The sequence below is a fragment of the Lepidochelys kempii genome, chromosome 3, assembly GCF_965140285.1.
Source record: "Lepidochelys kempii isolate rLepKem1 chromosome 3, rLepKem1.hap1, whole genome shotgun sequence".
In the NCBI taxonomy this organism is placed as follows: Eukaryota; Metazoa; Chordata; order Testudines; family Cheloniidae; genus Lepidochelys; species Lepidochelys kempii.
The window spans coordinates 100,441,991-100,469,280 of NC_136382.1; the positions used below are offsets into that span (position 1 = coordinate 100,441,991).

General features: G+C 44.1%; 1 protein-coding gene across 3 annotated transcripts in view; it reads left to right on the forward strand.

The window, feature by feature from the left end:
* The first annotated feature begins 1,209 nt into the window (after positions 1-1,209).
* TMEM200A (transmembrane protein 200A) overlaps positions 1,210-27,290 on the forward strand; it is an 83,038-nt gene continuing 56,957 nt past the window's right edge. For 2 of the 3 annotated variants that reach the window (XM_073337292.1, XM_073337294.1), the window contains exons 1-2: positions 1,210-1,488; positions 2,023-2,440. The gene's annotated coding sequence lies outside the window, so the exon portion shown is untranslated. The remainder of the gene's footprint in view (positions 1,489-2,022; positions 2,441-27,290) is intronic. The other variant, XM_073337295.1, reaches the window with a different exon arrangement.

Consider the following 27,290-nt stretch of genomic DNA (forward strand, 5'->3'; position numbering starts at 1 on the left):
TGCAACACAGACAACACTGTTTCAGTGCTTTAAAACACAGCCAGTACTCACACACCTGTCACGAACTAGCTGACCCCAGGCAAGCACACATGAGCCGCAAGACCCCCAAAATGGTGAGTAGCCACAGGGACAGGGTAAATCACTGTTCCTGGACCCTGCTGTACACTGTGCACATGGCTCTTGAGCACTTGGGGAGAGCCAGCACTGTAGGGTGGGCCTAATAATCATTCCTGTCCTCACACTTTCCACAGGATGTGATCATTATGGAAGATATCCCACTTCTGAGGGGGAGCAGGGTATCAAGGGAGGGTCTTCTCTAAGCCTGCGGCTTCTGCCCTGGCACCTATGCGGCTAGCCTGTCTGTCACTTTTTGTGGTTTTGCAGTTACATTTTCCCCTTTTAAATTTTTTTCTCACCTTTGTTCTTAAGTGACTCACCCAAATAACAGAGGAAACCCATTAACTAAACTGCCATACACCGAAGTGCTATCAAATGCTCAAGCAATTTGTTCTGTCATCTTGCATTCACAGTCACGGTGTTGCTTGTGGCAATAGCAGATTAAAAAAACGTTCAGACAGAAATGTGACTATTTAAGTTGATAGTCTCTCTCCCACAAAAACCGAAAGTTGTGAGGGTTAAAACTCCACTTCTCACAAGCCCTCCTAACCCTGGAAGAAACCAGAGGGTAGACCTGGTGAGATCCCACACTGGAGTTAGGCTGAGTTGTGAAGCCTCTGACTGGACACGGGGCATGGGGGACGGACAGCCAACAACCCAAAAAGCAGAGTCATAAAACCGCGGTTAGATATAAATTATTAAAGGGAATCCTTTCATGCTCCTTCCTCTTCGTTATTGTTTTATCTCTTCCCGGGAGGTTATTTGCCACTAGTTTTAAGAGCCAGTGTCCTGCACGTACAGACATGCAACTGGGAGTCAGGGTGCAAGAGCGAATCCCACCCGGCTCCCTAGCAGCTGGCTGGGTGGGACCACTTTTCTCTTCCTCGGGAAATTCCGCAGATGGTCTCCCCTGCACCGCTCCTGCCTGTTCCCAAAGACACGGGCATTCCCACTGTAGCACGTAGCTGCAATGTGTGAATGCAAGTGACACATACGCACAGAGCTCCCCTCCAACACAAGCCCCTTACACTTGCGCCCTCCTCCTCTCTTTCCTGCCGGATCAGTGTCTCTCCTTGCGGCGACTCCTCCTCCTCCTCCTCCTCCTCCTCCCCCGCCCGGCTAGCTGGGGCTCGGAGCCGCCGGGATCTCGGCAGTCTGGCAGACCGGCCCCAGGGCGCAGCGCCCCGCCGGGGGAAGGAGAGGAGGCACGAGGGGCCGAGCGCCCTGCACACCGCTCGCTGCTCCCGGAGATCTCGCAAAGCAGCCGGGAGAGGAGGAGGGCAGGCACCGTGCGGGGGAGCCGCGGGGATTCCCGGGCTCTTCGGGGAACGGAGAAACTTACTGACTCGCCTTTCCTCTTGCAGCAGGGAGGTAAGAAAGGGGCTGGGGCCGGGACCCCGCCTGTCCCTCCCGGGGGCTCTCTGTCCCTGTGCCTAGCTCTGGGCGGCCCTGTGCCCCACCCGCCTAAGGGATCCTGTCCCTGCCCAGGGGTCCTGTGCGGTCCCCGCCCTCTCCCAGCGTTGGCCTCGCCCTTATCCCGGGCTAGGGGCTGCGGGGTCCCTGCTCCCAGCTAGGAGCTTTGTTCCTGTCCCCAAGGGCGCTGGGGTCCCTGGCCCGCCCCGCTGTCGCCCCGGCTCTCCGGGGGCCAGCTGGGGGCTGGTTTCTGCGGAGGCGGGTTGCAGGCTGGGAGGTGAAAGTTAGCGGCAGGCAGGCTGGGCCGCGCCCCCGGGGCTGGAAGCGGCGGGCGTGAGGGGCTGGGCGCGGGCCGGGCGCCGGGCGCGGCGGTGTGGGTGGCTGGCCGGCCGGTGGGCCGCGTTTGCGGGAGCTCCCGCGGGGGTGGGGCGGCGCCGCACGCTCTGCAGCCGGCAGCTGAAAACTTTCCCGCTTGTCTCTCCCCCTCTCCAGCTGACGGATGAGTCCCGGCTGCAGCAGCAGCAGCCGAGGCGCCCCCGCTCGCGCTGCGGTCCGGGAGCCCGGGGCCATGGCGTCTCCTCGGTGCCCAGGGATGAGCGGGAGGCAGCAACCTCTGGCTGGCCGCGCAGCTCCCGGACGGCGAGCCGCCTCCCTGGGCCAGGAATAAGTGTCCTGCAGCCGCCCCCGGCCTCTCCGCCACACGCGCCCCCCAGCATGGCTCCCTCGGCCCGGGTCGCTCTCAGGATGGTGCTGGGAAAGGGCCAGGCAATCGGCTGCCCAGCCACCCGCTGAGTCGCCCCCGCCTCTCTGAAGAGGGCTGATGCTCCCGCGTAGGCGCCGAGCAGCCCCGGAGTTCGCTTGGGAGCAGGGAAGCAGCCGGAGCGGCTGAGACCTCGCACAGTCACTGCAGGTATGGGAGGTGGTGGGGTCTTAACCAACCTTCTCCTCCCCCGCCCTCCCTGTCCAGAGAGCCATGTACACGCCGCACCCTCCCAAGTCAGTCAGGCGTGACTTCGGAAGAGAGGCACAGATCTGAGCTCTCCAGGCAGGGGAGACACGGGGTAGGGAGAGCAACTCAGCGCCTGTTCTGCCTATCCGTGAAACTCTACAAAGCTGGGAAGAAGGAAAGAGAGACACCCCTTCCTTCAACTCACTGCGCTAACCTGGGGCAGGAGAGGGGGGCATGGTGGGAAGACCGAAATACAATTCTCACCCTCCATAAACTCTCTGCCTCCTAAATAGGATCTTTAGCATGGTGGAGGCTGCCGGTCTCCTTGCAGCTGCTACACCCTCCTTTGTTGTGGTCTCACAATTCTGAAATACTTCACAGGCTGCGATCGACTCAGTGGCAGGAGTCGCTAGTGAGGAGTGGAATCAAAACGGTTGTGCTTTCCCCAAGGCTAGTTTGCCTGTTCGTGTTTATTTGTAGAGAACTTTGATTTTTGTTTAGCTTTATGTTTGCTTTGACAGAAATGGTGGTGTACTGATTATTGGTGAGAGACAGATGGAAACTACCAAGGGGACTGTATTGTTTCCTTACATCGATACATAACTGACTACAGTGGACAGAAGCTTATTAGTAACTATGTTCCTAAAGGAGACTATAGGTACAGTTTTGAGGGTTAATTGATAATTATTGTGCCTAGGAAGAAATATAAAGTAACAATAGTTACATAGAAGTCAATCCATATGTTGCTCTGCAGAATTGAAAACACTCATCTAGCCAATATTTTAGGATTGAAGAGGTTAATTTTTTCATTCATTATTATGCAGTATGTTGATACAGAATTATTGTATATTCATTTAAGTTCTTGGCAAAGTATATTTTATTCAATAGTTAAATATACAAAATAAGTGTCTTTACTGTTTGAAGAGGAGATAATTCCCTTAATTTGTCTTTTGGTATAACACCAGTTGCAAAACAACCAGTTGCAAAATGAGAGAGATTTGCATTTTATTACTATGCTTTTAAAGGATGAGGATTATATGGTTCAATAAAATTCTGTTATAATAGGTTTCCTCTTTTGTGATTTACCTTGGGTCTAGATTGACACAGAAGTGATTGTTTTCTTATTTTGCTGTAAATAAAAGGCATTCTCATAAAGTGATGGGAGCCGTATCAATACCTAGAAAGGAAAAAAGCCCCATCAAATTTCCCCTTTCTTTGTTTCTAAAATACTCTACGCAAAATGTAGAAACTTTAAAAGCAGTAAATTATGTTTTCATTGTATAGAAACTGTAGTTGAATAATTTGGAAATACTGCGATGTTGTTCTAAGTTTGGAACATTTTAGTGTGTACGTTGCCAGTAGCATTTACTTGTAGCAAAATACTTTGAATATAATTATGGGACAATTAGTCTTTTGACTTTAGCAGAAAACAACACTCCATACGGGCAGGTAAAATGCCTTAGATAGATTAGTAATTTGGAGAATAAAATCATATGTAATTTGTAGGTTGTTGGCATAGAAACATATTTTACTTGTTGCTCATTTGTTAGAGTCAGCGTGAAAGTGCAATATTGCTAAAGGGATACTGACTCACTGAGTTTAGTGTAGTAAGATTGCTTTACTTGAACAGAAGTGAGCTACAACTGATGATTTTACCCATTATAAATTTGTCAGAATCTAAGGGTTATTTTACTTTCACTGAAAGCTCTATAATCAGATTAAAACAGTCAGGGTTCAGTCCTGCAAGGTACTGAGCAATCCAGGCTTGATCCAGCAAAGCATTTAACCGTGTACTGACCTGTAATTACACAAGTAGTCCCAGGTTCAATCCCTACTGCTGGCTGTGGTGGGGCTTATTACTTTACATACGTTTGTAGTCCCATTGATTTTAATGCACCTATGTGCTTGTTTATGTGCTTTGGATCATGGCCAGAGTTCCCAGCCCCTTGCAGAATCAAGCCCTAATTCACTGAGGTATGTTTCAGAGTAACAGCCGTGTTAGTCTGTATTCGCAAAAAGAAAAGGAGTACTTGTGGCACCTTAGAGACTAACCAATTTATTTGAGCATGAGCTTTCGTGAGCTACAGCTCACTTCATCGGATGCATCCGATGAAGTGAGCTGTAGCTCACGAAAGCTCATGCTCAAATAAATTGGTTAGTCTCTAAGGTGCCACAAGTACTCCTTTTCTTTTCACTGAGGTATGTTTCCATTTCCTTGGATTTACATGGTAATATGACAGGAGTCAGTGGGAGTTTTTCTTGAGTAAGGACTGGAGGACTTGGCTGATATGAGAGCTTGATGTGATATTTAATAGTAATATTTTGGTGTCATACATGTTGTTTTAATCCTTCTGATGTATTTTGTAAGCAGTGCAGTTACTTTATTCAGTAGGGACTCGATCCTGCCCCACTGAAGACACCAGGAGTCTTGCAATTGACTGCAGTAGAAGCAGAAATGGACCCTAGGTTGCATACATCTCTGGTCTTCCCTGTTAAGATTTGGGGTTGCTTTTTTGTTTTTGTTTTTAACCAAACAAAGAAAAGAGAGAATAAATAACTGAGCTAACCAGAAAAAAAGTGGGGGGACAAAAGCAAAGATTAATCATCTAACCAATGTTTACATATTTTAAAATCACTATTTAATATTTATATTATGGCAGGTCCTAATAAGGATTGGAGGGTTGTTGTGCTAGTTTATGTACAAACACATAAAAAAGCATGGCCCTTGCCCCAAAGAGTTCATAATCTAAGGCTCTGGTACTGAAATTAGATCTGTGTGAGTGGACTTGTGTGTCTACATGGAGCTGAATTCTGGGTATTTTATGGGATAGAAAAGAATGGGTAGAAATTCTAGTATCCCTATTATTATACAACTCTGATACTTTGTCAGCCACGGTGTCTCATTAACTGGATAACTGACTCTAAATCACTAATAAAAGTTAAAATCCAAAACCATCAGAATTAGAAATCTGCATATTTCTGAAAGAATAGCGTGCAATTTTTTTTTTAAACAAAATCAAAACACTATTGATCAAAATCAAAATCAAAACACCACTGTTATCATCTGGGTGGCTAGTGCATACAATGGGCGCATTCTTTAAGACAGTCAGAAATGTAGCAACTGTCTGAATTCCCTCTGTTAATGAGTACTCTGTATGTCTCATACCTTCTTGTAAAATAAGAAAATATTTAAGAGAAAATTTCAGCTGTTCATTAAGGATGAAATACCCTCTACCCAAATAATGCCCGAGTGATCAGGTTCTTTGCAAGTGGACCACTGAGATGATGTGCAGACCATATTGCTGTATAAAAGGGTTGAGTGCAGATGGCTTTTGACATTATACACAAAGACAGTCTTTGGAAAATCATGCAATACTGTGGAATACCCGCAAAAATAATTAAGAATTATCAAAGACCATATGTTAATACTGGATGTGCAGCCAGAGATGGTGACATCAGCCAATGGTTTGCAGTGACAGTTGGAGGAAGGCAAGGGTATACTATGTCGTCACTACTGTTTGTACTGGTGACTGAGTATGTCATGAGGAAAATAACAAATGAGGACACAAATGAGGAATTTTTGGGGCAAACGATAATGCATAGTTGGTTGACCTCCGTTTTGAGGATGATGTTGTCCTGTTTAGTTCAACACGTTGCTTAATTGAAGAAAAGATCTAGCTTTTGGCAGATAACAGTGATACAAGTTGGCTTATTCATCCACAAGGGGAAGACAATATATGGTATCAATGTTCCAAAAGTAACCATTAGAAGAAATGAAGAAACACTAGAAGTAGTAAATCATTTTATCATCGCTGCACGTCTTACTCTCTAGATAGGTGACACTGCTGCTTTTGATATTTGTTGCTTATCCTCCAGCATAAACTACTTTCATAAACCTGAAAAGATCTGGAAAAGTAGTATGATTGACAGACTCAAAAATATGAATTTTTAATATGAGGATTGTGTTTGTTTTCCTTTATGGAAGAGAGACATGGAAATTACTACAGAAATTGATAAGAATATTTATTCATTCTAAAATAAATGCCTGCAGATGATCTTCAGAGTCCATCCATCAGAAAGTTTCTTGCTACACTGGAAATTCTAGAGCAAACCAATGTAAAATATCAAACATGATATAAAAAAAGTGACAATGGACATATTTAGGATAAACTTTAAGGATTCCACCAGTACAACTTCCGGGGCAATTGATAAGATGGACACTACCTGGAAAGAGAGAAAGAGGGTGACCTAGAGAAACATTATGCAGAATAATAGAGACAGAAACCAGATCTATCAACATGACACTTAGAAGCCTGAACAGACCAGCACAAGACCAAAATAAATGGTGGAAACTGGTGGACGCACTATGCACCTGCAGGAGGAGAAAGAGGAGAAAGAATGCAAGTGGAGTGCAGACTAGGTTGGATGGTTAAATCCTCTTTTACCTGGGATCAATGAGTGAGGATCCTGTAGAGACTTATTGTGTGCTATGTTTCAGAGTAACAGCCATGTTAGTCTGTATTCGCAAAAAGAAAAGGAATACTTGTGGCACCTTAGAGACTAACCAATTTATTTGAGCATAAGCTTTTGTGAGCTACAGCTCACTTCATCGGATGCATACTGTGGAAAGTTTAGAAGATCTTATATACACACAAAGCATGAAAAAATACCTCCTCCCACCCCACTCTCCTGCTGGTAATAGCTATTGTGTGCTATAGCAGCAGCAGCTCCTCTCACCAGTTGTGCAGGCTGTTGTGTATCCTTCCTCTTTCTTTATATGGAGCATAAGTGGTGTGGAGTACTTTCTGCTAGTCCCCCATGCCTTGGGTGAAATTCACACTAATGGTACTGCAAGTAACTGTCATTCTATTGCAGCAGTATTCATTTCCACACATGACTAAATTCAGTACGTATACACACGTTGCTCTTATTCTCAGTCAATCTTGGTGGAGACCACTCACGTGAACATGATAGCAGAAGTAGTCTCCAAAGCATTTTATATCATTCATTTACTATAAATGAAATCAAGTTGTTATAACTGAATATTGTCACAAGATCAGGGTCTCCTCCTTTGAATCTAAACCTCTTGGTTTTTCCTAAATGCTTACTTTTCATAAAGGCCTTGATTTAACTTTGGTATACATCTGGCAACAGGAGATGACAGTCTTGTAAAAAAGTATTAAAGAACTACCGGCAGCCTGCAATTCTGCATTGAAAGTAGGTACAACGGCCAATGAGAAGGAATCATGAGCACAGAGCAGTGATTCTGATTTACAGTGTTGTGTCTTTACACAGCAGTAGTGTTGGGAGGAATACGATGGTTGGTTGAAAATCATGCAGTTCTATAGAGATAATTCTGTAACAATATAATTCTGTATAGAGAAATTTTTTTTCCTGAGTCCTTTTCTGCTCGTCACTACTCTGCCTTGGGGAAGGAGGTGGATATTGTTTCTCTGTATCCATGCTCCCACTGGCAGAAGAGGGTGCTAGAAAGGAGCAGAATTAGGTGTTTGCTGCAGTAGAGGACTAGTCAAGATAAATCCCACTTTCCCAGAGCTGGAGCCCTGGGGAGAAAGTACACTGCAACAGGATTCCCTGATGTAGTAGAGGGCCTAACATAAGCTCAAAGAATGGAGTTGTAGAAAGTAAAGCAACAAAATACATTTTTTTGTGTGTGTGGAGTATCTTTACAAACCTCATGAGGCCTTTGCCGTGAGTGGCATTTCAGGCTCCTATTGTACATTTCCATATATATTTTTTTATTATTAATACCCCTTGTTGGAATCTTACTCACTCATTCAGTTTGCTGAAAGTGTGACCATTTCCCCCAGTTAAAAGAAGTGAAAAATTAATGAAAGTATTTTTCTAAATTGTTTTTGGAGTTCCATGGTGAAATTCTGGCCTCGCTAATGTTAGTGCCAAAGCTCCTATTGACCTCAAAGGGATCAGGATTTCATCCCTAGGGTTTCACGTATGCATATTGACCAAATAAAATATTTTTTTATATAACTGTGATAGGGCCTTCAGTAGCCGGGCAGCCTAGCTCCTAGATCGTTGGTTGGGGCGGGGAGGGACCTGCCCTCCTTTCCCTCAGGTCCTGGCTCAGAGTCCTGGGCCACTCACACCCCTAGACAGGGGAGATGGATCTTGCTCCCAGCTGTGTGTGTGTGTGTGGGGGGGGGGCGGGGTTTAAGACCTGTTTGAGCTGCTCCCTATTGTAAGTCCTTTAGTTTGAGGCGTGGCCCTGCTAGTCCAATTTCCCCACAGTTGGGGCTTGGCGGTAGATTCCCCCTGACAGGGGAAGACTTACTTGATTCCAGTGGCTGCATTGGCTGGCTGGCACAGAGAGAGCTCCTTCCTCTTTGCCGGTCAGCTCCTGGCTGAGGGGGGGCTCCCTGCTTTTCTCCCCCTTCCAGGCCTGGCATTGGCTGCAGGTATAACGGGGTAGGGCTAGCTGAACCCACAGGTTTTCTTTAACCCCTGCTGTGCCTGGCAGCCGTTTCTATGCTCCTTTACAATAACCTATTCATAAAAATACAGAAAATAACTGAAGCTACTTTCCATCACAACCGCTCAGTGAAAAAACAATCAAGAAAGAACAGAAAATTCTACTTTTATGAATTTGCTGCTTCTTACCTGCTGTTTCATAAGGGAAGGGGGACGGAGCACCTCAGGATTGCCATCTTGGCATCCTCCATAGAAAGAGGCAATCTGAGGTTGAGTTTTAAAAATTTGTGTATACTGCATTAGGGTTTGTGTTAGCATGCTTGTAAAGTATGTGTTGCCTCTACACCTAGTGGCTGAGGTATATAGAGGAAAACAACCTCATAGTGCCATCAGTTAATGGACTTACTGTTTTAGCTCAGGTGGCAAAGGTATGTACTTTGGTCCTGAAGGTTCCAGGTTAAAACACCACTGAAGACCCACGGTAGGGTTTGTTGTATATACACTCATAAATAAAATATGAAACCAGAATAGGGCTTTTAGAACTTTTACAATGACAACTGTAAGGATTCCTTCCACAACAGGAGGGAATTCAGAGAATTCCAGGAATTTATAACTATTTATAACCCAAGTTTTTATTCGTTTAAATCATTACAAAACCAGATTAATTAGGAGGCCTTTTAAAAAACTTAACTTTTATGTTTGGTGTGATATCACTATTGCCAGGATGTGATTTTTTTTTAAACCCATCCCCCTCTCCCCCTTATGAGCCTGAATGTTTCCACATGAATATCTCTGCTTATTTGTAAGCAGTAGACTGTTATTGGAGAACAAGTTTATATCCAATTAATGTTGTCACTTAAAATTTACTAAATATTAAACTAAAAATATAAAAAAGATGTTTGGTCATTCTTTCAGTAGCATGCTTTTAAACTTATCCACTTGACCTGCATTCTGGATCTTTACCACTCCTACTCTAAATGGTTCATCTTGCCCAAAGGTTTTACATGCTAAAACACATGAGCAATATGACCAATAGTTGAATATTGTCATGAGTGAGATGAATTTCCAATTATTCAAATTTATTCCCATATTTAAAATTCATCCATGATTTGTTAGGACTCAAAGCCTTAAAAACTGCAGTACAGACCAGTGACTCTTAAACATTTTACAATAAAGTCCAACTTCTATCAAAACAAGTAAGCTCAGGCCCCACCTTTCCATCAGTTTGGGTAAATCAATATTTATATATCACTGCAATTAATGTAATGCCAGACTACTAAAGCACATTTACAATAGCAATAGCTTTCACCTTGACATGTTTCAGTAATATGGATGAGCTTGTTTCTGTGCACCTAACTCAACCCAGGTGTGGAAAGCTTTACTCACACTGATACTGTGTAGAGGGACCCACAAGTCGCCACTAATCCCAGGAGAACAGGGACTCGAGGGGGAATGTAATTAGAGACCTGAGGTTTAAGAGGAAACGGACTTATTGGAAATAATAAGGTGCCATAAATATTAGAGAAAGGGTAACCACCTTTCTGCATACAGTGCTATAAAATCCCTCCTGGCCAGAGGCAAAACCCTTTCACCTGTAAAGGGTTAAGAAGCTAAGGTAACCTCGCTGGCACCTGGCCCAAAATGACCAATGAGAGGATAAGACACTTTCAAATCTGGAGTGGGGGGAACAAAGGGTTCGTCTGTCTGTGTGATGCTTTTGCCGGGAACAGATCAGGAATGCAGCCTCACAACTCCTGTTAAGTTAGTAAGTAATCTAGCTAGAAATGCATTAGATTTCCTTTTGTTTAATGGCTGGTAAAATAAGCTGTGCTGGATGGAATATATATTCCTGTTTTTGTGTCTTTTTGTAACTTAATGTTTTGCCTAGAGGGATTTTCTGTTTTGAATCTGATTACCCTGTAAGGTATTTACCATCCTGAGTTTACAGAGGTGATTCTTTTACCTTTTCTTTAATTAAAATTCTTTTTAAGAACCTGATTTATTTTTTCATTGTTCTGAAAATCCAAGGGTTTGGGTCTGCGTACACCTGTACAAATTGGTAAGGATGCTTATCAAGCCCTCCCCAGGAAAGGGGGTGTAGGGCTTGGAGGGATATTTTGGGGGAAGATGTCCCCAAGTGGGCTCTTTCCCTGTTCTTTGTTTCAACGCTTGGTGGCGGCAACATACGGTTCAAGGACAAGGCAAAGTTTGTACCTTGGGGAAGTTTTTAACCTAAGCTGGAAAGAATAAGCTTAGGGATTCTTTCTTGCAGGTCCCCACATCTGTACCCTAGAGCTCAGAGCGGGGAAGGAACCTTGACATGACGGGATACATATTCAAGGGATAACCAGGACTCCAGGGAGCCGCCCATCTCCCCAACTTGTCTTCCCCCCCGCCATGTTCCATCCTCCCAGTCCTCAAGCTGTTCCCTTTTTTCTTTCTGCCAGCAAGGCCCTGAGGCAGCTGGATGATTCTACCTCCTCTTTCCACAGATGCTCCACTCTGGGCACCACTAGGGGGAGTATAGGGAATGGAGAAGAAACAGGTTTTTTGACTTTAGCACTAGCAACACTGTGCTGCCCCCACCCCAACTGGGGTGGCTAGGTGCCTGGTTTTCGACTGGAAAGTCCGGTCAGATCTACTACCAGATCATAGAATCATAGAATATCAGGGTTGGAAGGGACCTCAGGAGGTCATCTAGTCCAACCCCCTGCTCAAAGCAGGACCAATCCCCAATTAAATCATCCCTGCCAGGGCTTTGTCAAGCCTGATCTTAAAAACTTCTAAGGAAGGAGATTCCACCACCTCCCTAGGCAACGCATTCCAGTGTTTCACCACCCTCCTAGTGAAAAAGTTTTTCCTAATATCCAACCTAAACCTCCCCCACTGCAACTTGAGACCATTACTCCTTGTCCTGTCCTCTTCTACCACAGAGAATAGTCTAGAACCATCCTCTCTGGAACCACCTCTCAGGTAGTTGAAAGCAGCTATCAAATCCCCCCTCATTCTTCTCTTCTGCAGACTAAACAATCCCAGTTCCCTCAGCCTCCCCTCATAAGTCATGTGTTCCAGACCCCTAATCATTTTTGTTGCCCTTCGCTGGACTCTTTCCAATTTATCCACATCCTTCTTGTAGTGTGGGGCCCAAAACTGGACACAGTACTCCAGATGAGGCCTCACCAATGTCGAATAGAGGGGGACGATCACGTCCCTCGATCTGCTCGCTATGCCCCTACTTATACATCCCAAAATGCCATTGGCCTTCTTGGCAACAAGAGCACACTGCTGACTCATATCCAGCTTCTCGTCCACTGTCACCCTTAGGTCCTTTTCCGCAGAGCTGCTGCCTAGCCATTCGGTCCCTAGTCTGTAGCTGTGCATTGGGTTCTTCCGTCCTAAGTGCAGGACCCTGCACTTATCCTTATTGAACCTCAACAGATTTCTTTTGGCCCAATCCTCCAATTTGTCTAGGTCCCTCTGAATCCTATCCCTGCCCTCCAGCGTATCTACCACTCCTCCCAGTTTAGTATCATCCGCAAATTTGCTGAGAGTGCAATCCACACCATCCTCCAGATCATTTATGAAGATATTGAACAAAACTGGCCCCAGGACCGACCCCTGGGGCACTCCACTTGACACCGGCTGCCAACTAGACATGGAGCCATTGATCACTACCTGTTGAGCCCGACAATCTAGCCAACTTTCTGCCCACCTTATAGTGCATTCATCCAGCCCATACTTCTTTAACTTGCTGACAAGAATACTGTGGGAGACCGTGTCAAAAACTTTGCTAAAGTCAAGAAACAATACATCTACTGCTTTCCCTTCATCCACAGAACCAGTAATCTCATCACAAAAGGCGATTAGATTAGTCAGGCATGACCTTCCCTTGGTGAATCCATGCTGACTGTTCCTGATCACTTTCCTCTCATGTAAGTGCTTCAGGATTGATTCTTTGAGGACCTGCTCCATGATTTTTCCAGGGACTGAGGTGAGTCCCTGTAGTCCCTGTAGTAGGCCTGTAGTTCCCAGGATCCTCCTTCTTCCCTTTTTTAAAGATTGGCACTACATTAGCCTTTTTCCAGTCATCTGGGACTTCCCCCGTTCGCCATGAGTTTTCAAAGATAGTGGCCAATGGCTCTGCAATCACAGCCGCCAGTTCCTTTAGCACTCTCGGATGCAACTTGTCCGGCCCCATGGACTTGTGCATGTCCAGTTTTTCTAAATAGTCCCTAACCACCTCTTTCTCCACAGAGGGCTGGCCATCTATTCCCCATGTTGTGATGCCCAGCGCAGCAGTCTGGGAGCTGACCTTGTTAGTGAAGACAGAGGCAAAAAAAGCATTGAGTACATTAGCTTTTTCCACATCCTCTGTCACTAGGTTGCCTCCCTCATTCATTAAGGGGCCCACACTTTCCTTGGCTTTCTTCTTGTTGCCAACATACCTGAAGAAACCCTTCTTGTTACTCTTAACATCTCTCACTAGCTGCAGCTCCAGGTGCGATTTGGCCCTCCTTATTTCATTCCTACATGCCCGAGCAATATTTTTATACTCTTCCCTGGTCATTTGTCCAATCTTCCACTTCTTGTAAGCTTCTTTTTTATGTTTAAGATCCGCTAGGATTTCACCATTAAGCCAAGCTGGTCGCCTGCCATATTTACTATTCTTTCGACACATCGGGATGGTTTGTCCCTGTAACCTCAACAGGGATTCCTTGAAATACAGCCAGCTCTCCTGGACTCCTTTCCCCTTCATGTTAGTCTCCCAGGGGATCCTACCCATCCGTTCCCTGAGGGAGTCAAAGTGTGCTTTCCTGAAGTCCAGGGTCCGTATCCTGCTGCTTACCTTTCTTCCCTGCGTCAGGATCCTGAACTCAACCAACTCATGGTCACTGCCTCCCAGATTCCCATCCACTTTTGCTTTCCCTACTAATTCTTCCCGGTTTGTGAGCAGCAGGTCAAGAAAAGCTCCCCCCCTAGTTGGCTCCTCTAGCACTTGCACCAAGAAATTGTCCCCTACGCTTTCCAAAAACTTCCTGGATTGTCTATGCACTGCCGTATTGCTCTCCCAGCAGATATCAGGAAAATTAAAGTCACCCATGAGAACCAGGGCGTGCGATCTAGTAGCTTCTGCGAGCTGCCGGAAGAAAGCCTCATCCACCTCATCCCCCTGGTCCAGTAGTCTATAGCAGACTCCCACCACTATATCACTCTTGTTACTCACACTTCTAAACTTAATCCAGAGACACTCAGGTTTTTCTGCAGTTTCGTACCGGAGCTCTGAGCAGTTATGCTGCTGCCTTACATACAGTGCTACTCCCCCACCTTTTCTGCCCTGCCTGTCCTTCCTGAACAGTTTATAACCATTCATGACAGTACTCCAGTCATGTGAGTTATCCCACCAAGTCTGTTATTCCAATCACGTCATAATTCCTTGACATCACCAGGACCTCCAGTTCTCCCTGCTTGTTTCCAAGGCTTTGTGCATTCGTATATAAGCACTTGAGATAACCTGCTGATCGCCCCTCATTCCCAGTATGAGGCAGGAGCCCTCCCCTCACAGACATTCCTGCCTGTGCTTCCTCCCGGTATCCCGCTTTCCCACTTACCTCAGGGCTTTGGTCTCCTTCCCCCCGGTGAACCTAGTTTAAAGCCGTCCTCACTAGGTTAGCCAGCCTGCTTGCAAAGATGCTCTTCCCTCTCTTCGTAAGGTGGAGCCCGTCTCTGCCAAAAGTCTGCCAGAAAGATGCCAAAAGTCCGGTTACTGCAGGAGGGGGAGGTAGGGAGGTGCTGGCTCATCACCCGTGCCAGCCCCTACTCAGGCAGGGCTGCCTCCTACCTGCGGTTGGGCAGCTGCAGCTACCTGCGTTGGGCTCTGTGGGTGAGTCCCTTCCCAGGCGGGCTGGTGTGGGGGTGGAAAGAAGGGGAGAGCAGCGAGCAGTGCAGGAGGGGAGAAGAGGAGCAAACTGGGGATGGGGCTTCAGGGGGAAGGGCTAGGGGAGGTTCAGGCACTCCTGATGTAATGTTTAGTTTTTAAGTATTACAAAGTTGGCAACCCTAACTGCGGCTGGACAGAAGGAGTCATTATAGGGGAATACCTCCTCAGTTCCTGCAGCCCTGAGGGATGCATGAAAGAGTCTTTAGTAAGAGCTGGAAAAAAGCGCACAGGAAATCTAACAGAATCTCAAGCAGTAATTTGCATTGTTATTGTCAAGACAGTGCATGAAAAGACCCAGGTTTCAAGCCCCATCCAGATATGTCTAGGGAAGGAAAGCAAATGAGACTGGCTCAAGAATTTGAGAAAGCCAGGTATAGACAGCTCTTCTAATTTATTTCCCTTAATAGTGTCTATAAAACCTGGTCTCATTTCATTTCTATGTAAAGTGGCTTAGAAGTAATTGTGCAAACATGTATGCTATTTTCATTCTTTTCCATTCCTCTAAAACAACGGCTATCGAAGAATTTAGATTGTGGGGGGGAAAAAAAGAACTCCTTTTAACCCAAATGATTGAGTTTAAACCAGTATTGTTTTCTTTTAAATCACAGAAGTTTTTGTCATGGTGGACATATTTACAGCATTAGATCTTGTCCTATTTGAAGTGTGACTTGTGCTACTAGGTCACTTGCATACTTTGAAAATTTTACTCTTTTACTAAGCTTCATTTCAAAATAGTTAATTTTGTTTTCAGGCTTGGTGTTGGTAAAATTTAATAATGAAAGTTTATAGTATTGTTGTAGCTGTGTTGGACCCAGGGTATTAGAGACACAAGGTGGGTGAGGTAATATCTTATATTGGACCAACTTCTGTTGGTGAAAGAGACAAGTTTTCGATCCACACAGAGCTTTTCTTCAGGTCTGGGAAAGGTACTTAAAGACAAACAGTCAACACTAGGACTGTCGATTAACTGCAGTTAACTCACATGATTAACTCAAAAAAATTAATCACGATTAATTGCAGTTTTAATTGCACTGTTAAACAATAGAATACCAATTGAAATGTATTAAATATTTTGGATGTTTTTATACACTTTCAAATATTTTGATTTCAATTACAACACAGAATATGAAGTATACAGTGTTCACTTTTTATTGTTATTACAAATATTTGCACTGTAAAAATGATAAAGAAAATAAATAGTATTTTTCAGTTCACATCATCCAATACCATAATGCAATCTTTTTATCATGAAAATGCAACTTACAAATGTAGATTTTTGTTTGTTTGTTACGTAACTCCACTGAAAAACAAAACAATGTAAAACTTTAGAGCCTATAAGTCCACTCAGGCCTTCCTCCTGTTCAGTCAAACACTAAGATAAACAAGTTTGTTTACATTTACAGGAGTTAATGCTGTCCTCTTATTATTTACAGAGTGAGAAAGTGAGAACAGGCATGTTATAGCTGGCATTGCAACATCTTTACATGCCAGATATGCTAAACATTGGTATGTCTCTTCATGATTTGGTCACCATTACACCATGCTTCCATGCTGAGGACGCTTGTTAAAAAAAAATGCATTAATTAAATTTGTGACTGAACTCCTTGGGGGAGAATTGTATGTCTCCCACTTTGTTTTACCCGCATTCTGCCATATATTTCATGTTATAGCAGTCTTGGATGATGACCCAGCACATGTTCATTTTAAAAACGCTTTCACTGCAGATTTGACAAAACGTAAAGAAGGTACCAATGTGAGATTTCTAAAGATAGCTACAGCACTCGACCCAAGGTAAGAATCTGAAATGCCTTCCAAAATCTGAAAGGTGTGAAGCATGCTTTCAGAAATCTTAAAAGACCAACACTCTGATGTGGAAACTATAGAACTGGAATGACCAAAAAAGAAAATCGGCCTTCTGCTGGTGGCATCTGACTCAGATGATGAAAATGAACACACGTTGATTTGCACTGCTTTGGATTGTTATCGAGCAGAACCCCTCATTAGCATGGATGCATGTCTTTTAGAATGGTGGTTGAAGTATGAAGGAACATATGAATCTTTAATGCATCCGGCACATAAATATTTTGCAGCGCCAGCTACAACAGTGCCACGTGGACACCTGTTCTCATTTTCAGGTAACATTGTAAACAAGAAGAGGATAGCATTGTCTTCTGCAAATATAAACAAACTTGTTTGTCAAGAAGTAGGACTGAGTGGACTTAGTTTTATTTTTGAATGCAGTCATATTTTGTACATAATTCTACATTTGTAAGTTCAACTTTCATGATAAAGAGATTGTATTACAGTACTTGTATGAGGGGAACTGAAAAATACTATTTCTTTTGTTTTTTATAGCACAAATATTTGTAATAAAAATAAATATAGAGTACTGTACACTGTTGTGTTGTAATTGAAATCAATATATTTTAAAATGTAGAAAACATCCAAAAATATGTAAATTGTATTCTATTATTGTTTAACAGTTCGATTAATAGCGTTATTAATCTTGATTTTTTTTAATCGCTTGACAGCCCTAGTTAACACATTTTGAGAGATCATTTAAAGTGAAGTAGCCCATCAAAACCTCTGCAGACTTAGGACAAAAAAAGGGGAGGGGTTAGTGGGTTACTGATTGTTTTAATAAGCCATAAATCTAGTGTCTTTATTCAGACCATGATTTTTAGCAAAGCATCCCAGTGGCTCCAGGAGGCCCTGGAGGAGGAGAGGGAAGCAGAGGAACTCTGACCTGTGGTTGGAGATATGTTTGGACAGTGAAAGTTTTGGGGTGACTCCAGATGGGAAAAAATGGGTTTGGGAAGATGAAGGGAATTGTAAAAGTATGAGTGGAGGATAGGAGTGTCTGAGGTGGGTAAGTGTAGTGGGGTGAGTAGTTGTGTGTAGGGGGGTGGGGGTGGGGAGGGTTGGGATAGTAGAAGGAACAAACATTGGGGTATGCATTAAGGCAGTGGTTCTCAACCAGGGATACGCGTACCCTTGGGGGTACACAGAGGAGTTCAAGGGGGTACATCAACTCATCTAGATATTTGCCTGGTTTTAAAACAGGCTACATAAAAAGCACTAGTGAAGTCAGTACAAACTAAAATATCTCAAAGACAACGTCTTGTTTATATATACTATACACTGAAATGTAAGTACAATTTATTTATTTATATATACATACAAATAATTTTATATTATAATTATGCTTAAAATGAGAAAGTAAGCAATATTTCAGTAATGCTGTGCTTTGACTTTCTTTTGTATTTTTATGTCTGATTTTTGTAAGCAAGTAGCTTTTAAGTGAAGTGAAATGGGGGGTATGCAAGTCAAATCAGACTCCTGAAAGGAATGCAGTAGTCTGGAAAGATTGAGAGCCACTGCATTAAGGGACAGGGAAGTGAAGGTGGGTGAATATATTTGGGGATGGGAGGGAATGACTATTGGAGGGGAAAGTGGAGAGAGTGTATCATAGAGAAGGATGCCAGTTTGTTTGTTTAGGCTTTGTGCAGGGGGAGACACAGAATTGGCCATAGATTCCTACTTACTTTTCAAACCATATTGTTTATTTCCATCCTACTACTGTGTCTGCTTTATTCTCCTAAGATTTGGCCCCAGTGAATTGTGTACAATGTGGAATATGAGTGAGGCCCTAAGTGCCTTGTTGAAGACAGTTCAGTAGTTTCAGACCATATTTTTATTAGAAAAATATAACTTGCTTCCTGAGGCCCTGATCCTGCAAATACTTGTCAAATGAAAGATAGTCATGAGCATTTGCAAAGTTAGTTAGTTGTGAGTGTGGCAGAGCTCTCATCTTGTCCCCATGGGTCCCGTACTTTCAGGTGGTTTATGCTAGCTTCAGAGGCTCACTGCAACCCTCCATGTAGCCCTTCTCTCTCTAGGGCCAAAGATACAGTCTACTGAGCCCTTTTCATCATAAGCCAGCAATGGAGGTTGGTGAGAGAATTCCCACAGTCTCCATTTGTCCTACGGCCTCACGCCAAAACAGTTTAGCCTCCTGTCCTGACAGGGGCCTGTTTTCCCCTCCCAGGAGGTGTTTCTGTAGTGGCAGGTTGGGGGGAACCCGGGCTTGCCCTCTACTCCGGGTTCCGGCCCAGGGACCCTAATGGTAGCAGCTGTTGGCAGCCAACCTTTTACTGCCAGAGTTGCTACATTTCCCTGGGCCACTTCCCCACAGCTCTCCTGCTTCTCCCTTCTTCACCCTTACCTTAGGGCTCCCTTACTAATGACTTGAGGGTCTCTTCATTAACCAGCCCTTTAGGCACACTTCCTCTCCCCTGGCTCCTCTCTGCCTGACCGGAGTGAGCCCTTTTATATTTTCAGAGGGGCCTTAATTAGAGTCAGGTGGTCACATTAGCTTAATGGCCTCACCTGACTTTTTGCAGGTTAATTGGAGTCAGGTGTTCTTATTAGCCTGGAGCAGCCCCTGCTCTGGTCTTTCAGGGAACAGAAAACTGTTAATCCAGTCGCCAGTATATCTGCCTTCTGCTACTCTGCTGTACCCAACTCACCTGGGTCTATCACAGAGCTATATTATGTTCCACAGAACATACTTTTTTAGTCTATTATTTTGGGTGTTACTGACATTACTGTTGAAAAGGTAGCATGGATATAGGTTGTAATAATTGGGTGTGACATACCAGGGTACAATTCAGACCAGTGCGGGGCTGTTTCACCCCTGCCCTGCAATCTAGGGTGCCTTACAATGCTTTGTCACTCACAAACAGTCTTTGAGCATGCAAGTCACACCCTGCGTGTCTGTGTGTAACTGCAGCCTGCCAGTTACACCCTGGCTCTCACCAGCCTTGCTTATACTGCAGGGTGAGCCCAACACACTCCCCGTCCCGGATTTTCCCCAGACACGTATGCCTTGTACTGTCCAGCCCTCTCTTGGACAGTTCAAATATATTAAGTTTGTTATTCCTATTAGGAAATAATATATGAGTTTGTTATCTTAAATAGAATCACCCAGACACTTCAATTCAAACACACTGGATAAAACAGTGAAACAAGTTTATTAACTACAAAGAGAGATTTTAAGTGAGTACAAGTAATGAAGCATAAAAGTCAGAAATGGTTACAAGAAAAATAAAGATAAAACGCTTACTGGTGCCTAACTTAACAAACTATATAAGATTCAAGCAAAACTTCTCACCACATGCTTCCAACAAGATTACTGATCAAACTCTCAGGTCAGGACCCTTCCCCCAAAGTCAAATGACTGTGTTTCCTTTTGTCTTATCAGGTTTAGAGAATGCTAGGGGAAGGGGGAGAGAGAGAGGAGTAGATTGGGATATTTGCCCCTTCTTTTCAGAAGTCTCCCTCTTGAAAAATGTTTCCAGTTGGGAACTAGAAGACAGAGTCTGGGTGGAAGGATGTTCCTTGCTTTTTTGTTTTCCCACCTGTTTGAGATTCCTTTGTTTCCCTTCTTACTTGGTGACTCTGTTTACTGCTTATATGCAAATTAAGGCATATGTACACTCCTTTATTCATGACAGGCCTGCTTGACCAGTTTGGTGCTACAACGAGTTTTGAACATGCACTCGTAACATCATACAGGGAAATTTTAGAAGTTCACCTGCAATGCTGCCATACATATTTTATCAGGACAGTATTGACCAGCAAATTATGAATTTTCAGATGATACCTTACAAGGTATACTTTGTACAAAGGTTATTACAATAGCATTTAGGGTGTGAATAAAAGGGGGTGCTCCATCACAGTGGGGTGGGGGCAAGGAGGTTATTCCAGCTGTTGGTACTGTGGATTTTAACCTTTAAATTAGATCATTGTTTTTCCTGCACTACTTGGTGATTGTGGATTATTAAATGCAAAAGAATTTCTCCAGAGGCATTATTAAGTGACCACACCTGGATGTGAATGGCGTGTCCTAGGGCCTATAATATAGCTTTCTATTCTGTTCTATATGTTCTTATGCTGCCTTCATCACCGTTGTATCTGAGTGCATTCCAGTAGTGCATTAAATGACGTGATTAATATTATGATGTGTGGTTTGTTCCTTCTCTCATCCTCTCAGGGGGGAGGGGAGATTGTGTGTATAATGAAGTGTTTTGGGTTTTTAATGTTGTTGTGGGTGTTTTTTAAATTTACATGTTGCTGTGTGTTTGTTAGAGAAGGCAAGGTGAAAGAAGTGTGCACCTGGAGCAGAAGATGGGTAAGATTTGTGATGGTCCTTATTTCATGTGGGAGTTCATTCCATAGTCTCAGACTGCTCCTTGAGAAAGCTTTGTCTCTTGCAGAATTATAGTAGAAAGTTCCATTGTTTCTGAAGAATGGGATTCTTAACCACATTCTTCATTCCTGATCTTTAAATGATCTTTTGGATATGCTGGGTCCAGGCCATTGAGCGCTTTGAAGATGAGTCAAGTTCAAGGCCTCCGTCCTTCATATTCATGGGAATCCAGGGTAGATTATGGAGGACAGATTTGATATGCTCCCATTTAACTGTGGGGCTGAGGAAAACACACTGCAGCATTCTGTCCTTAGTTTTTTCTGAAATGGCCACGTCCTAACCTGGCAGTTCTCTCTGTAGGTCTCAAACAGCATCCACCGAAAAATATAGGTCCAATAACTAAATTTATGTCGGAGAGCTAAGCAATCAGACAGAGGAAGGGACTTGTTCAGACCACAGGCTGGAGCATGAATGGCCCTTGCAGAAGTTGTTGATGCTGCTGAAAATGTTCATAGGAGGATATTTCTCATGAGTCATTTCCTCTGGAGTTAGTTAGAAGGATGCTGTCTTGGAGCACAGTTGTATTTTGTTGAGAAGAGGGATGAGGTTGTAAATTGTCTATTATTTCCTTAAACTTTGATTGTTGCTCATGCTCAGTCCTGTGATCTCCTGTGTAAAGAGCATAGATCAGATTCAATGATGCTTACATAACCGTGGGATAACATAACAGTGGGATCCTGCTTGGAGATTTTGCTCTTGCTCATTCTGCTGCTGCTGTTCTCATTTCAAACTCTGTCTGCTCTTTTGATTCAGTCGCTGTGGTGTGATCCGTGTCCCACCTGTCTGGACTAAACTCTTTCCCAGACATCCAATGGCCCTTTTGCTTAATGCCAAACTGACAAAAGTGGTGGCGCTCAATTCATTATCGCTTTTATTGGCTTACCTGTAGAGGTGTATGTGTGGGAAACACAGTTCACTCATGATGACTATAGAGCTATGACTATGATCAAATCAGGAAGAGAAAACGTGGACAGGAAGAATAGATCAGTACTGTAGCAGCAGCCAGTAAAATGCTAAACTGCACAACTACAAGACCCCCATGCTGCCGTAATCTGTTGCACTTGTTGAGGAAGTGGGCCATGAGTGGGTGACAGGGCCAGTTTTAGGCAATACCCAGTAGAGGGTGAAGTGACAATGATGACCCTCTACTACTACTCGGCCATGGCAGCAGAGCCCTCACAGAGCAGCAGCAGTGCCCCCCCCCCCCCCCCCCCCCGAACTGGCTCTGGCCTGCTCTAGTGGTGTGTGCAGCCAGGTATTTTCCATTGTGGTTGCTGTCTACATTTTCATGTAACCATCTCTGCATTGGTTACACTGGGTTCATGTTTTTAAGCTTTTCTTTGCAACCTTGAGGTTAATAAACATAATTTGTTTTTCAACAAAAGCTTAGATTCTGATGTTATCACATGGCTTTGGTAGCTGGGGCTCTAAGGCGATGTCCATCGTACCCTAGGCCTTGTCTACACTACACAGTTTTGTCGGCAAAAGTTACGCTGCTTTAATTAAACCTGCTGTTGCATGTCCCCACTAGCTCCTTGTGTCGGCAGAGTGTATCCACACTAACAGCTCTTGCATCAACACAGAGAGCAGTGCACTATGGTAGCTATCCCACTGTGCAACTGGCCAGAGGGTGCTTTGGGAAGGGTTTGCAACACCTTATGGGGCAGATACAGCATCACATGATGTAGGTTTCTCAATTCCATTGTTCCAGGGACATCCTAGTAATTGTCAACAGCTTTTTCAACTGCAGTGTGGGGGTGAGGGAGAGGAGAGTGGTGTGTCTGGGGTAGGGGAGACAGCAGGCTGACTCACCTATCCTGAGGCAGAGGAGGGGACCCCCCCCACGTCAGCTCCCATCTGCTCGGCACAGCAGTCTCTCCCGAAGCAGCCCACTCTGCCTGCCTATGGTTCTGTGATTCCCTCCAAGTTCTCCCACATCCTCCTCAGCTGCTGGGAGCCGCATTCTGAGCAGCTCTGAGCTCTCCCTGCAGAAGTTGTCAAAGCAGGACAGCAGTTCTCCCCTCCCTGCCCCGCCATCCTCCCTCTCCTGCTTCCTGCAGCAGCCCCTGTGTTCCTAGTGCAGGGCAGACCAGGAGCATTCCACATTAATGATTTGCTCTTTGTTCCCCAAACTGACCAGCTCGCTCAGCTGTTAGCTACTTCCCTAGCTTTGAAAGGGGAGGAGCGCATGCCTGCAGGGCAGCAGAGATCAAAACAGTGAGCAGAGTGGTCAGGGCAGGCATGATGGAATACTGGCGGAAGCCAGTTCTGTCGACAAAACAAACAGCAGTGTCTACACTGATGCTTTATTGCTTTAACTTTGCCTCAAAAAGTTTTATGCCTCTCGTTGAGGTGATTTTATTTTGTTTGCAAGACATCAGAGTTTTGTTGCCAAAAGTAGCTTTATAAAAGGCAGCTTTTGCCAGCTAAACTTTATAGTGTAGACAAAACCTTAATCCAGCCTTGGTAGGTGACCAGCTTCTCAGACAAGAGAATCCATGTGGTGAGTATGATATATAATGTCTATATAACCTGCTTTGCACTCTTCCAAATGTGTTGGGATCCAGTTGGATTTCCATAGAAAATCATAATTGTGGCAGCAGAAAACTGCCCAAAGCAGCAAAAATTAAATTAAATTAAAAAAAGAAATGTACCATTTTCACATCTCTAGAGCACAAAGCCATCAGGGCAGATTAAACAAACTTATGTCTGTGTACAGAAGTCAAAGGATGAACGTTGTTAAGCATTACTTGATTTATGTGGATCTTCAAGACAACTATCAATCATGGAGGTAAAACTGTAAAAACACATACCTTGAGTCACTGCAGAGAGCTGAAAACGAGCCAAAAACTCCATCCTGCCGTTTGTCACCCAAGAAAATGAGAGATGACAGGGTGTAATGTCATCATGACTTTAGCAGATTGATCAAATTAAAAGGGATGGATGGCTTGTATTTATCATTTTATATTTTGTTTACTGTTCTAAATTTCAGTGGAGTATATTTTATTTGCCAAACATTTTTTTTATTGCTCATTCTCAGGCTAGGTTTTGTTTTTATTAAAACAGATGCCACATTTTTATATTGCAACAACTCTTACCCACTCTGCACATACAGTAAAATAAATGGAGAACAGGGTGGGAATCCATTCTCCCTGCTTCTTAGGACAAACATTCACAAGTTATGATAAAAGATATCATAGCCACGTATCCAGCCTTCTATTCAAGGGTCTGAATGTTTATCTGAATCTGTTAAGGTCTTCTTAAGGCCTAGCACTCAAGAAACTATTACTTCCCTCAAACAGTTCCTTGTTTCTCCCCTCTTCTTCCCCAACCCCCCCATTCCCTTGTGGGGAAGAAGTTTGTGTACATGGCCTACTACCCCATCTCTAGTTTGTTTGGTATCAAATGGTGGGCCCAGTCCATTTATAGAACTTTTGGTGTCAAGTTCTCTATCTTCTCTTCTGAGGTATCCTTTCTTCTACCACCAGAAAATTCTAACCCCACTGACGTTCTGTGACCCCATAACATCCCCTTCTCTCTAGATGCCCCAAAGAAGTCCTGTTTCTGTACTTCATCCTTTCCTCCCACTCCTTTGCCTTCATTTCTTCTCACCTCTTTGTTTCACTGCTCCTGCATCAAAGTCTGTATTCCCTAAAGGTACGTCTACACTGTACACGCCTTTCAGCAGTGTGTCGAGCACATACACTACGTGACTCCCTAATATGGATATGAATAGCAGTGTAGATGGTGAGGCACTGCTGAGATGAGTAGAATAAAGAAACAGCCAAACACTGGGGCATATATCCTACATGGATCTCTACATGCCCAAGCAGCACTTCCTGTTTACACTGCTATTTTTAGCAGTGTAGTAGTGTCCCTCTGTTTCCTCTCTGCGAGTATAGACTCCAGCAGCGGAGAAAGGCTCTGGCAGCTCCCTGTTGCTGAGACTTATCCCATTGCCTCCCCATGCCAGAGCCTTTCACTACCAAGTGTAACTACACACCACAATGTGGATATAGCCTCCTTTTCACCGTGATGTGAGTGGTCTTAGATGTAGCTGAAGGGGGTGGGAGTGGTGCTGGTGCCACCCGGACTAGCCAAGCGCTTCTGCTGTTAGCCAGGTGAGAAACCAGCAACTCAATGCTCTGTCACTGTGTGACTCATTTAGTTTGTGAATTGGAGCCTTCCAGAGTAACTCCTAAGTTTATGTAACCCCCAGTGGTTCAGGAGAGACATAAGGACTCTGATTTTCTATTTGCATTATATCAGTTTTACACTGATGCAACTGCATTAATTTCAAAGCAGTTACTCTGAACATCACGAAACTGGTTTAAGAGAGTGGAGGATCATGCTCTTTGGACTCAGAATGAGAAGGTATAAGATATGGGAGTTTACTCTTTCTTGGCGCAATCTTCAGTTACTCAAATAATTATTTTTGACTTCTGGTTTGCTGACTGTTTGTTGTAGCAACCAGGCAAGGTACTAACAAACTTCAACAGGACTTTATTTTTAAAGTGGAAACCTCTTTACCAAGATGCTGCTGCACCCTTGGTAGCTCTCACTCTGCCTCCTCAACTCCCCTCCCCCCTTCCTGTTTCCTGTCCTTTCAGACTCCCAACAGCCAGTGCTCCCAGTTCTAATAATTACAAGCAGCATCTACACACCACATTCCCTCCTCTCTTAAGAAACTCTTCCAATTAAAATAAACATTGTTGTTCTAACCACAGGAACAAATATGAAACAAGACATTATATCGTTGGCAGAAATATTACACTGAAAACACAGTAGATACTACATAACATTAGTCTCTATTCCAGACAGATGGTCGTCTGGGTCTGACAGGCCATCTCTCAAGCCCTGGTTCCAGTGCAATGTCTTGTTGAGTTGATACTACGGTGAAGTCATCCAATGCTGACTGGGTGTTGGCATAATCTCCTCTTGGTGCATAGGCAGGTGCAAGATAAGAAGCATTCCATACCCGCCCATCAGAAAGTCGATAGGTGTGAGGTTCCTTTTCTCTCTGTTTTTAAGAGCAGCTGTGACTTTATGGTCCCCTTTGCATAAAATTCCAGGTTTTCGGATTCTAACGAAGGAACCACACTCTAACTTTGGTTCCTTAGCACCCCGCTGCTTGTTTGTGAAAGCCTTATACTTTGCTTGGTTCTGTTCAACTGTTTTTCTCACATCATCCTCGGTTGGGGCCTCAGGTCGTGCCTTTAACAATCCAGCAATGTTCAGTTTAGTATTCATCTGTTTCCCATGCAGTAACTCTGCGGGTGATCTTTGCATTGTGGCATGTCGTGTAGCCAGGTATGCTTGCAAGAAATCAGTAGTGAAGGTTATCCACAGTCGCCCTTCCAGTTTAGCCATTTGCAAACTCTCTTTCAAACTTCTGTTAAACCGTTCGATTTCCCCATTGGCTTGAGGGTAATATAGGGATGACCTTCTGTGTAAAATGTTCCTCTCTGCTAGAAAAGTTTCAAACTCCAGGGAAGTAAATTGACTACCATTATCTGAAACCAGTTCTTTGGGGTTACCTTCCTTGCTAAAAACTGAAGAGAGGAACTTAATTACTGGAGCAGAAGAGATTTGCGATGTAAATGCTACCTCAGGCTATTTACTGAAATAGTCTATTAAAGTGATGGCGTAACGGCAGTCATTTGGAGCAGTATCAAAGGGTCCTACAATGTCAATCGCCACTTTTCCCCTGCAGATTCAGGAAGAGGAACAGGGTGTAATGGAGGGATACATATCACTGATGTCTTATCATGCATTTAACAAGTGATACAGGATTTTATGAGTGCTTCAGTTTGAAAGTCCATCCCTGGCCACCAATACAGATCCCGTAGTCGTTGTTTGGTTCTGACAATTCCTTGATGAGTATCGTGTGCCAGGTGTATGAGTGTGGTTCCCTCGTTAGAATACGAAAACCTGGAATATGCACAGTAGTGCTTTTGTCCATGCTCAGCACACTAACATCTGGTATTGTAACTGCATGCACCTGTTAATTGAATTGGCTGCTGCAACATACTTTAGCAAAATGCCCAATCTTTTTGCAATGATTGCAATGTGCTACTTATGCCGGACATCCTGTGTAACTTGCAAGGTGTTGTGGGGATCCACAGCAAAAGCATGCTTTTACTGTATTTTGTATT